At 38.7% G+C, this 13,601-nt stretch overlaps 1 protein-coding gene across 4 annotated transcripts in view; it reads left to right on the forward strand.

Moving 5' to 3' along the window:
- The window catches only part of nAChRalpha1 (nicotinic acetylcholine receptor alpha1), a 229,371-nt gene that overhangs the window by 84,919 nt on the left and 130,851 nt on the right, over positions 1–13,601 (forward strand). For 3 of the 4 annotated variants that reach the window (XM_087340968.1, XM_022079222.2, XM_022079229.2), the window contains exon 3: positions 483–554. The exons of the other annotated variant lie outside the window; for it this stretch is intronic. The gene's annotated coding sequence lies outside the window, so the exon portion shown is untranslated. The remainder of the gene's footprint in view (positions 1–482; positions 555–13,601) is intronic. 4 annotated transcript variants of the gene reach the window in all.

Consider the following 13,601-nt stretch of genomic DNA (forward strand, 5'->3'; position numbering starts at 1 on the left):
CTCATTAACGTACAAAATACTGTCAATGTCTTCGAAATAAGAACTTATGTAGGCCCATATTTTAAGGTGGAGATCGAATTTTATTTAAAATTATTATGGTAACCTTAAAAAGTAAAAGAAACAACCCCAATCAGGCATTACATTAAAAAGGCTTTGGGTCAAAATACAGGAAAAATAATTAAATTTTAAGTAAAACCTTCATTTCTCTTTGTGACAAACTGGATGCAGAAAGAAAATAGGATTTTTCGTTCTTATGTTGAAGTGGAACTTGAAAGAAAGGAAGAAAATAAATGGTTAGAAAAAAAGAGTTAGGAATATTTACAGTTTGCGTGCAAGATGGGTTGCTCACTACTGAATGACTTTTGTCGCTTGTTGTCCTTATTTTATGTTCTTAAATTATATTTTGGAGACAAAAATTGATTGTATAGTATCTTAGAACACAGGAAGTGGAAACGACCCGCTAAAGTATCTGCTATTTCCAGGATTAATATGAAGACATCAACGAAGATCGCCCGATATTCGACCCAGGGAGTTCTGAAGAGGAGTTTCCCTTCGTGAGTGATAAATAATTCTATTTATTACGTTCGTGAAGCATATACAAATCTTTAAGATAAAATATAAGGTACAAATTCCAGTAAAACTGATTTTTATCTGTATTGGAAATCAATTTTCGTAGATGCATTAATGTAGCCACAGTATTTGATACACCACCGGTTGCAAGCCTTTAACTCTCTTTTGCTCCAAACGGAGTGTCACATAAATAAAATGCTGTCGAAGAGACCATTTCTTCAGGGATGTTTACTCTACGTCGCAAAGGGATGTGAGAGAAAGAGTAACAGGGAAGAGGCAATAATCTTCCTTGAAATGAAATAAATATTGAAGTTTATGTCAATACAGGGGCGAAGAATGCTTTGGTAAGTCCAAACCCATTGAGGGAGCTAGAGAGACATGTAATTGTAAGGACAGGGCGTACAAATAAAAAGGATGGACTTCAGCATCATGCACGCATATTGTATTGCGGCCGAAATGAGGGCTACAGAGACCTAACTGCTTGCAGCAGGGCATTCTGGCATTGGCGCAGTAATACACCCCATGGATATTTTATTACACACTGGGCCGTGCCACAGTCGATTTAATTGAACTCCCATGGACGAAACAACAATTAACACAGCACTTTTACACCGGGATATGGTTTCTGTATCGATGGCTTGTACATAACAACGTGATTATGGATGATGAACGGGGCATTAAAAATAATTGACAGTATTTTAAACTGTTGTATTTAAATTTAATATTGGAGAATTTTACGAATATTTAAAATTATGCATACAAATAAAGGTGTTTACACATTAGATAACACTTTGTGCCAATCGCGTTTCGACCTCGAGAAGTCATCATCAGTAGCAAAAACTTTAATTTATTAGTCTATTAAAATCATACAATTCATGAAACGATGGTTTGTTATGTTGTTGTTTCATGAATTCATTATATGTACATAAATATGTGGTAGAAATGTATGGCTGCTCCTGCTTCCTTATGTACTGTTGTCCTAAATGTCCGAGTGACCATAAAGTAACGGAAAAAATACATCTTTTATTACTGATATCTGTCCCATGTGATTTGTCTTCCGCGTTAACACAACTCTTACTAAAAAGGTGAGGGATATGTTTTCATTACTCTCCTTCCTGTGGCCAAGTTATTTTGTGGAATTTTTCTGGTGAAGGATTGTATATTCCTTTCTGAAAAATAAATCTTCGTTACTCTCGGTGACTGCCTTTTTATCACGTGGCTCGTTCGTACTTAGCCATGGCATTTTCTACATTCATTTTTTTTAGAAACCTTTTCGTTTGTTTTATGAAGGCTATTACGTCTTTTAGTTTCTATACGTCCACATTGTGATTTTTCACATTCTACATTTCTGTTCAACATAGCGTATTTTGTCATGTTTCTGATGTCGTCCGTCTCTCCATATTTCCATTCTGCCACCCTTTCACTCCACGCTGTATAAGTGAATCAGTTCACACAACGTTACTGATAAACAAAGTAAAAACTAAAACATTCTCACAACAAAGAACTATAATGAACACTGCTACTTACGACATTTAAAATTCTGAAAGAAGTATTTTTCTGGACGGAATTCTTAATTTAAAGGCTAAAATACACCATTTTAAGCTGCATTACACCGTCAGCGTTAAATTGTATCTGCATTGACATTGTAATTTGTACATTCAGAAAATTTTTATATTTTAACAGTTTACATAGAACGACTAAGTGTTTAAATTGTTATGATAGGGTAATTTATGTGAGAGTAATATAATAATGGACAGTTTAAGTAAACAGTCTTATTATTTATTAGGACTACAGTTTACAGTCACTTAAGTTAACTTCTTTCTTGTCAACGAGAATACGTTGTCGTCACAGGTTCGAATCCTACTTCGTGGATAAAATATAACATTAAACGAAGAATGGAACGCACGTAAGAATAACTAGACATGTTATGAAATTGTATTAAATCATTTCAGTTTCTCAGTTGAGCTCCCTCGTACAAAAGAACGTTTTCGCCTAACGCCGAGATTCTGTTTTGCGAATCTTCGTCCCCTGGCGTGTCGAGCACGCGAAACACAGTCCTCCAAAGTGACTCTGTCAATTGCTTCGTTCTTGAGCCTCTGAAAGCCGGACAGTCCTCCAAAGCACTCTTTTATTGGCCGAATTGCCCTTTTCGATTTATCCTGTATCAGTTCTATTGGGTTGCGCTGACAATGACGAGGTAAGCTGATTACAAGGCGACCCATAACATTTGCTGCTGTCTGAGGTGGTAAATACGTCGTTTTTCGACTTGTGTATGGCAAAACACGAAATACTAATTTCATATGGCCATAAGCCACACAGTTCTTTTAAAGCTATTCATGAATGCCTTTCTCTAAGAGACCGTATTTAGGGACCTTGTTTACAGTGGTAAAACTGACATTGTCGGTGATTATGGAGGATCCATATTGTAGATAATTAGAAATATGTTTACAAACCAGTCCTTGGAACTATCAGCGATCATTTATAACTCATAAACAGTGTTTTGCATGTGTGGTATTGGTTAACCCATGTTTCGTCTAAATAGAACTCAGGGCTCCCATCTATTGAAATTATAAGGTTGAGAAATGTTCATAGGAAATTAATTCTAGCCGTCAGGATCTTTCCACAATAAATTTATGTTCATCGTCGTTTTCCTGTATGACTCAACGCTTTTCGATATGTTGTTCGTTGATGATTAGAACCGCTGTCATTTATTTTGTCTCTTAATACAAGAGCGAGTTTCTTTGTCGTGAATAAAAATTTCTTCTTCTTTTCTTGGGTCTGCGAGACCCATTATGAAATAGTTGGTTTGTGAGGTTAGAATTTTTTCATTTCTTGAATCCAGTTTATTCATACAGGAAAACATCGTGTGTTGCTTATCTCTGAAACATTCGGCCAAGAGGTCGGCTATCCTTATTTAGGTTTTTGTGGTTGTTAGCCTGTACCGATAAGTTCTGGTATAGCACCACAAAACGGGCCATAACGGCTTCCTTCCACATCCTCCCGAATTCATTATTCACTATCCATTAGCAACCTTCCATTCGACGCTCCACCTTAATTATACAGCTAAAAAAAGGCCCGTAAATAACTTTAGAAACAAAACAGTATTACCTCTACATAGTTGAGTAATGGAATTCTTTGTGCTTTTTGGTAAACTGTTAACAAGTAAGTTATTTAGGCGCAAATATTAATATGTGAGAACCTAGAAATGTAATTCGTTTGTAGAACTGACTGTACTACTTAGCTAGTTCAGTGCACGGTATACAGTTCTGATACAAAATGGAGTTGGACTGAACGCAGATAAATAATCTGCAGATTATAATAAAACGTATGTCACTGTAATTAGAACCAGCCACCTGGAACGGGGGAGAAAATGTTTGTCTTCTGGGTTGTTGGTAGAAGTTTTTCGACGTTTCAGAGGTGCTTGTTGTCTCCATCATTAGAACATCTCATATCTGTGTAGAGGTGTTAAGAATACATAAAATACCACAGTTGATGGAAATGTGTGACATATCTGTGATGTAGGGTCCGGTTTACTTGTGATCTTTTGTATCACCCACTATGATGTTTAATTTTCCAGTAATGCCAGAAACGAAGTTTGGATGGATGGGTTGATGGTTAGATGGGTGAGTGGGAGGGAGGTTAGATTAGATATATATATGAAATATATATACCGATAAAGATAATGTGATTGAAGTGTCTCAAATTGCGTTTTGCTATAACAGCAGCAGTCAGGTTCCGCGTTTCCACCTCGTTAACGAACAGTTACCCGGCTTCCACACTCGCCTGTAAAAACCTTTTAACCAAATGAGTGTAAGGAATTAAAAGCATGTTTTGTATTTTACTTTCCTCCCACGAATTAAATGACGAGGAATTGGTATTCACTCCTCAAAGCAGCATCTCAAACAGACTCATATTTCTCCAAAAATTAAAAATAAACTGGATCTACGTTTACCGCGTTTGGGATTATTAGTAACACTGCTCTATAGTTTCGGACAAAAATATGATGTAATAATATGAATCAGTGCAAGTAATTAATTAATCGCTTAGTTTTAGTCTTACGTGTTTAAAACATTATTATAATGAATTTTTTTCGTATGGTGGTTATGTAGTTTTAAGTAAGGCGTTGTCGGGCTATTAACTTTTCAGTTGAGATATGCGAGTGAGATTTTGTCTGTATATACTTCTGTGTAAGATTGTACTGGTATGAAAAACATTTTCATCACGGTCTCACAAGCTTGTTATGTATGAACTAGTTAGTACAGGAACACAAATCCTTGGAGATGAGGGCTCATGTAATTACCCTGGCGTGTGGTTGTAGTTGCAGCTGGCTTCAGGTCCACACAATGCACAGCGCACGGCATAATTAGTTAATAAAGCGTCCACTGCGTTACTGTACTTAATGTATGAATTCTGTCTGCTTTATTTCTTATATACTCTACATATTCTACTCACGCTAACATGAAAAAAAGATTGTCAAGAATCATGAGAACCTTAATGTGGTATATTTATTAGTGTGTTATTTGAGTTATTACCAAATAGTATTTTAAATTAGTTTTTATAATTAGAGTAAGGATTTATGAGATATCTTGACAGTAGAGATAAGACAACTGAAGAATCTGACGTGAAGTATGTAATTTTATTCCGTCCCTATCTTACACAACCGTAACAAAACAGTCATTAAGAGACGAAACATAATAAGTCTCCTGTTTCTTAAAGAATATTTCCCTGTGTTATGCATGGATTTTGTGCAACAAATGAAAAAAATGTTTTTTCAGGTCTTATTTTAGCAATGATAGACGCCAGAAGTTTGCATGGTCATCATGTTTGTATTATTAATGATAGAAAATTAAGGGTTGGTAGCCGTCTTGGTATGATATATGTCTTAACCAAGTTTTATAAAATTTCTTAATTCAAAAATTGTTATTGATAACAGACACTCCATAAATTGAGGTCCAGGTGTGAGGCTAGCTCACCCAGGGGCCCAAACAGGTAGGGTTTCTGTACTTCCCCTTTTTACCTGAAGACGGAAGAAGATTTGGCATCCGAAACGTTGTAATTTTATTGAAATACAGACGATTGGCAAAGCCCAAAAGTACAGTCTTACGCATTATAACGCCTCATCGTCACAAATCTTCAGACTTCATAAATATTTTTCCTGTTGCTGATGGAAAGTAGTTTCAATTTTTTAACCTGGATTCAGATCGTATGCATAAAGGAATTTAAAATTGGTTTAAATGTTTTTTGAAAATCTTATTTAAACACTTTGTGACTTGTTTGTTTCAATTGTTGATGATTTCTAAGGTATCTTACTTAACCTGAGTGTATTTACCGAGTGTCGGTATTGCCATTCTGCATTTGGTGATAGGTTTACTGCCATGTTTGTACTTCCAGTCTAGAGTTACGTTGACATCAGAATCGATGTATGTATACGTCTCATGTTGATCGTCAAGTAATTGGATTTTAGGACCACTGATATATATCTGGAGTCACTTAACTCTTGTCTGAGTGTGTTGCGGTGTGGTCATTGCAAGGGGCTTCATGGGAGCAGCTGTCAATGACGCAATGTGAGGGCTACAACATAATTGAGAGTAGATCACTATAATGGCGTACAGTACACCTGCGCCATCTACATTAATCCACATGGACCAGACTGGGATGCAAAACTTACTGGGTGATGATACTACTGCATTTAGATAGCTGCTGGATAATCTACTGGTGAATATATTCACTAGAAAAAGATAAAATGTGAAGAATAAATTTGTATTCCTTCGACGCTTCTCCACATCTGTTAGTTGATCGTGTGTAAAGTTGTTCCTGCTACTTACTTAAGTAAGCGGAATTTTTAAACTTAGGCGATGGACGAAGTTCAAAAGAAATGTTTTGCACATTTCAAGCACATCGTAAGAAGCTTCGTACTTTGACGCTTTGAAATGTGCCACATTTTCTGATCAGGGAGTGAATTTTTCGTTGAAGTCACTAAGGTTTCTATTTCTCCCTGAGCATTTAATCGACTTGCATTTCCTGGAAATATTTCATCAGTTTGTAAAGCCGTCGTTCTTCGTCATACAAGTTATAGCTAGTGAAGATTTAGTTTTGTGTTGTAAAGCTAATTACACGTATTGTATACGTCATGGCAGATTAAACATTCATAGATAGAGGATTATGTGATATTGATGAGAAAATTATATTCATACTATGTATGATTTGAGGTTTTCACAGCGGTGAGTATGAAGATTTCTGTCTTCTGGGTTGTTGCGCTGTGTAGTCTGGTCGATGCTAACCAACGTTTCAGAGGTCATACTGCCTCCATCATCAGGGCGATGAGTATGAAGATTTCTGTCTTCTGGGTTGTTGCGCTGTGTAGTCTGGTCGATGTTAACCAACGTTTCAGAGGTCATACTGCCTCCATCATCAGGGCGATGAGTATGAAGATTTCTGTCTTCTGGGTTGTTGCGCTGTGTAGTCTGGTCGATGTTAACCAACGTTTCAGAGGTCATACTGCCTCCATCATCAGGGCGATGAGTATGAAGATTTCTGTCTTCTGGGTTGTTGCGCTGTGTAGTCTGGTCGATGTTAACCAACGTTTCAGAGGTCATACTGCCTCCATCATCAGGGCGATGAGTATGAAGATTTCTGTCTTCTGGGTTGTTGCGCTGTGTAGTCTGGTCGATGTTAACCAACGTTTCAGAGGTCATACTGCCTCCATCATCAGGGCGATGAGTATGAAGATTTCTGTCTTCTAGGTTGTTGCGCTGTGTAGTCTGGTCGATGTTAACCAACGTTTCAGAGGTCATACTGCCTCCATCATCAGGGCGATGAGTATGAAGATTTCTGTCTTCTGGGTTGTTGCGCTGTGTAGTCTGGTCGATGTTAACCAACGTTTCAGAGGTCATACTGCCTCCATCATCAGGGCGATGAATATGAAGATTTCTGTCTTCTGGGTTGTTGCGCTGTGTAGTCTGGTCGATGTTAACCAACGTTTCAGAGGTCATACTGCCTCCGTCATCAGAGTATGAAGATTTCTGTCTTCTGGGTTGTTGCGCCGTGTAGTCTGGTAGATGTTTACCAACGTTTCGGAGGTCATACTGTCTCCATCATCAGGGCGATGAGTATGAAGATTTCTGTCTTCTGGGTTGTTGCGCCGTGTAGTCTGGTAGATGTTTACCAACGTTTCGGAGGTCATACTGTCTCCATCATCAGGGCGATGAGTATGAAGATTTCTGTCTTCTGGGTTGTTGCGCTGTGTAGTCTGGTCGATGTTTACCAACGTTTCGGAGGTCATACTGCCTCCGTCATCAGGGCGATTCACAGCGCAACAACCCAGAAGACAGAAATCATTATATTCATACTGTTTCTAACCCGGCATATGAAGAAATTATTCAAGACTGCAGACAACAACCCTGAATTAATTTGCCTGAAAGAGACTAAATCGGGTGTAATTAAAAATAGTACTCACATATGCGTATTTCTCAGGTCGGACATTGTCGCCCTCGTTTCTTCCGCGTGTCCTTGATCTGTTCCCCCACCCCCTCCCCTGTCTCCATTACACTACGCCAGCATGCTAATCTATCATCTTCTTGCGCACCGTGGCGTATCTATCACCCCCTATACGATACATCACTGCCTTCTAAAAACTATTTATGTTGATTGATTATGAACATCCGGGCTTCAACGTAAAATCGATATCAGCATTGAATTATCAGTTAACTCAGGGGTGTCATTTTGAAGAAAATTTAAGTGCGACATTATTCAGAGATGTCGAGGTCTTATGGCCTCACCTACCAGACTGTTTGGTCAAACGTTGTGACTGTGACAGAAAACAGCCGAAGACGTTTCTTCTAGATTAAACGTGGGTGGCGATGCGTCCCACTGTATATATATATATATATATATATATATATATATATATATATATATATAGTAGGACAAAAACATCTTTTGTACCTGAGAAATAAATTCGTATTTATTGATCTGACTTATTAATTGTTGTGTATTGAGGGGTGCACAAACCATGTTTACTGGTAGTATCACAACAGGATGTTTGTATATACTCTAGCAAACTATTAAGTGAGATGCTTTTTAATGTTAACCTCCCGGTCTACGTCTGTGACGCCTAACCTAATCTTGAGGTTTCCTGGCCACAGTCTGACATGTCTTATTCCTCTTTCACCCTGCTTGTTCCGCCCTCCCATACACCATGATTTAACCAGTCTAACAGGAGCAAGAGGTGAACAGCCCAAATTATGAAGCTCATTATCATGTAATTTTCTCAGTTCCCCCTTTCTCTAGTCGCAATGTTATCTTGTCAGCACTTTGTTTTCAAATATCTTCAGCTTAGCAGTGAGTGAAGAGTTTTAACGGATTCTGTACTTCTTTGCGAAACACCCTGCTGTCATCTTCCATTTTCAGCATATTTTTTACTCTAAAAGCGAAATATCTCCGAGCTCGAGCTGCGACACAGTAAAGGGAAAGTAAAGATGGAAAGGGCAAGGTAATACACTGTATGTGCTACCACTTGGAGGTCTTCCTCGTATCTCGGCTGGCTGGCCGGCCATCAACTCGTGTGTTTGGAATGGTCAGCGAAGCTCGGGGATTATTCGCGAAAAGTATTCTCAGATATTAACGGATTTTACAGTATTACTGAGTTTCTAGGTGGGAGATTATAAGCAATTCTTGTACATGCGTTTACACTAACGGGTATTAAAACAAAGCCAGTAAGAAGAGATTGATTATACTTATATTTCTTTCCCAAATTATAACTTAAGCTGTTAGTCGGTTTGTTTCTCAGGGGAAAAATTGTATACAACTTCCCGAATTTCGCATCTTCCCGTGTCTTGAGCCTGATAAGGCGAATTCTTATTTTTATTTGCTGTATGTACAAGTCTGTTTCACAAACTTTGCGGGTTTGTGTTTCAGTTTCAGGGAGCAATGCAGAACTTGTCGGGACAAGGAAAAAGAATGAGCGAGAAAATTATTCTACCTCGACCAGTGCCGGATTGCGTTTTCAGAGCGTGTTGTTACATAATTTATCCCGGATCGCGTATTGTAAATTGCCTAGGCAGCTGGGTTCACGTCTCCAATGCCCCTCAGCGTCATTATTATTTTCTTCGGTCTCGTTTCTTGTAGCCACGTTTTCCTGCAGCATAAAACATGATCTTCACTTGGATTATACATAGTGCAGCAGTTCCGTACCCGTGAATCGGTCTTGAGCTATTTAGGCTAATAACTGTACGTTTAATTTACATAATAATATTTAGCTTGCGGTCTTTGATACACTTTGACGCCCAAAGATAATTTTAATCCAAATAATATGTAAAGGTTCAGTTCTTAAATCAGAGGAAGAAATGCAATTCCATTATAAGGATAAACTGGGAAATTTTGTTGAAGCAAATATATGGTCAATGGGACTTATTTCTGACCTCTGTTTAATTTGTAATTTGCACTGTCTCTGCGTGTAAGGTCGAATTGTGCTAAGTGTAGTAATTATAATAAAATAACGAAGTAAGGAACATCCAAGAAATTTAATATTCTCTGTGTAATTTAACATGTTAAAATTATGTAAGAAGTAATCACACGAATTTGCTTGTTACATACAGGATTTTATGATTACTCAGTAAAGCTGAGAAGCATGGAAGAGTCCATTAGCATAGAAATTTTCACATTTTGTTCATTTGAAACAAATAACTTGCTGTCACTTCTCTTGTGTAAAGAGTGTGAGTGCAGCACACAACTCCAAGTTTAATTAATTCTGAACGCTGCAGTTTCCGTAGAAGCTGCGGGCAGATGAGAGAAAGGGAGTAAGTAGGTTATCGCCTGCTGGACGAAGGGTCACAAACAGCGACTAATGGAACGCGAGGTTATCAAGGTGGCAAGAGCAGTTCCAGTCTTCAGCTGGCTCGGTGGCCAGCGGTAAATAATTACCGCCCTACTGCTTATTTGTGCTTGTAGTCCGGGCGTTAGAGCCTTAGGGACCAGTTGAGCTTTGTTATTCATCAGGTAGCTGCCACGTGCGATGTGGACCTGAAAATGCTGAGGGAAATAGGAACAACGTCTACTGCCCATACAGAACAGGGTCAGATTTCTTTCGTTTACCTAACATTTATTCCTTTTCTTACTCTATTTTATCCATTTGTTACGTACGTACCTTCTTTCCTTTTCCCCATGTTTCTTTCTATCCCATTTCAAATGATAGCGACAACCGAAATGCTTCTAAAAGCTACTTAATTATAGCAGCACTTATAAAATCGAAGTTTGCCATCTAGCGTAACTGCTGATAACTTTAGACCTATGTGAACGCAAGCAAACACATGAAACGTCAAACTGGCTTTCATACGTATAACACAGATTACGAGGTTCGATCGGAAAGTTTAAAGACTGTGTCAATAGAGGGCGAACCGGATGTAGTACGAGCTTCTGCCGCTAGGGGGTGCGGCCTACATTCATAGTGAATCAGTGTGCCAGCCGACATCATCGAATTAGCATTTGTTTCTTAGTTACGGGCGTTTTGGTAGTGCATTACATCGACCCTCCTGCGATTTCGGAATGGCGTGTGCATCAAATTTTGCCAAAGACTCGCCAAAACGGCTACGGAAACCTATGAAATGCTAAAGCAAGCATTTGGGGAGTCCGCAATGGGTCGTGCACAAACTTTATTCGTAAGCTGTTGTCCGAAATATCTGAAAAGAGGAAAGGTGCTGCAAAATTTACAACGAAACAAGAGGTACTTGCTGCCTTCATCGTCAGCCCTGATTATGAATGTAGCAAGGTACGTCTGAATCGTTGGTAGGCTAAAATTCTCAAAGAAAGCAAACACGGCTGCACTCACTGGTCTCGTGAACTTATAAATGTGGGTGCTATAATGTTGTTTTCGAAAAAAAGGAATGAATTAAAGGTCATTTATAACTGTTATCGTTTACAAGTCTCACTTCTCCACCGTCTGAAATTAATGCCTCTACAGATTAAGCAACACGTCGCACCTATACGAGCCGCCGTATATTATTCGGGTTCCCAAACTTTGCTGTTCTACAACTTCTCGAACATCTTTAAATTTCTCGAAAAGGAGGTAAACTTTTATTTGCATGGTACAGTTCTTAAGCACTGCCATAAATTTAAGAAAATTTAAAACGTGAAATCACGTTTTTTGGAAATTGCTATCGCAGAAAATATAGCTAATTGCTTAAATGCTTATAAAGTGATAAAAGTATAAACTTTAGGAATAATAAGCTACAGTTGCAAGTTTTCGTCGGTCCGTAGCTTATCTTCGTTCGTCATTGTAGTACTGAACCGAATCTCTTTTTATAACCATCTTTGAGCAATTCGTATATATTCCGGTTAAGAACGTTGTTCAATCTCAGCCGTCTTATGCCCAGTCTAATAATTTAACAGTCCTTAGTAGATGACACTGCGACATCTTTATGGAGAATATATTAATACTTGCTTGTCTATACCGTATTATAGTGGTGTATCAATTGTTTTTTGTTCTTTATTTCAGCTGTACAGGGACTACCATTTAGAAGGCCACCCACTAACAGTTACGTACTACGATACAAACGCAAAGTCAGAAGCAGATCCACTCTCGTGTAATAGACCCTCCCAACCTCTCCCGTGGCAATTAAGGTCAACCTTGTTGCTAGGCCGCTACTCAAACTGCTTGCGCAGGAGCTATGCAGGTGCGAACATGATAAAAGTCAAGAGCTGTACGCGTGTTCGTTCTCTAACACTGATTCGTGTCGAAGTCTCTTCGAACTGTTCGCGAAGCATTGCTAATGTGTAACAACATTTCGGGACAGAAGAAGTGTTTGTTTGTGGCAAGAGCGACAAAACAGCTGAAGCTACGACCGCTATCGACTAGAGGCAATGCATCAGCTAAAACTGACATGGCTGTGATAATTCAATGTTACCGTTAATTTAATCGTTTTGTGCATGTTGAAAATCTATTCAAAATTAAATCCGTGGCGTAACAGCTCCAGAGAGCCAAAGCCGACTAGCTTGACTGCTGGTCTCACGTTCACATGCCTAAGCAGAGGTGAACGATCATCCAACCAGTTACAGGATGACGTGTGGTCAGCACGACGAACCCCCAGCCATTGCTAGCTTTCCTGACCGGATTACGCTACTTATCGTAGCTCCCCCAATTTCCTCACGATGCTGGGTTGGCACCGGTCCCATACACTGGTCGAAAGCTCATGAGAAAATTTCTTCTCCCCCGAGACTCGAACCAGCGCGCATTCCGTATCGCCGGTCCGAAGCATGATGCCTCAGACCACGCGGCTACGGCGCGGGACGTGTTGAAAATCTATGGTTACATTTAAAATGCAAAATTCTATTTATTTATTTGTGTCTTTGTTTTGGCTAAGTATGTTTAGTCTTATATCTCAGTTATCCCTGTTATTAATTCTGTACCGTACACAATACATTTCTGCTGTCTGTGTTCGTGATCGATCGATCGATTTCTGTATGCGTATGATTAAACTTCGCACTCTGAGAGCACTGCTGTCAAGGTAATCACGTTATGTAATTTTGTTCTTCTCCATCCTTTCAACATTCCATAAAATGTGCTGCACGTCTATTGGAGAATTAATAATTCTTTCTGCGTCTTAATTGTAATTGGCATTACACATTCTATTGGCCTACAGGTTTAATTTACTATTCTGACTTTTCAATTACTTTATTTTCTCTCTCAGGTTTCATTTAACCATGTTTCGTCGTTGAAAGCCCATTGTTTTAGACTTTTCAGCATGTATATCAAATTATAAGATGTAATAGAATTAATGCAGGGTAGCCCTTATTGAGAAGCCCATGATCACTCAACTAGTCAACAAATTGCCTAGCTTTTATGGAAACCGGAGGGTAATTTACGTTTTCATCCGACCCCCACTATGAGCCAGCTAAATCCATTCCATACCTTCAAGTCAGTTCCCTTGTTTTAGTATTATCCTCCGACATTTATCAAGGTCTCCCAGTTTGTCTCTTCTCTTCATGCTCGTAGAATGTAGTAACGTAACTAATACATATAAGTAGTGTTTTGTAAT

This window comes from Zootermopsis nevadensis, unplaced genomic scaffold (assembly GCF_977971745.1).
Source record: "Zootermopsis nevadensis isolate Lab colony 2312 unplaced genomic scaffold, Znev_1.0 Znev_ptg000061l, whole genome shotgun sequence".
Classification (NCBI taxonomy): Eukaryota; Metazoa; Arthropoda; class Insecta; order Blattodea; family Termopsidae; genus Zootermopsis; species Zootermopsis nevadensis.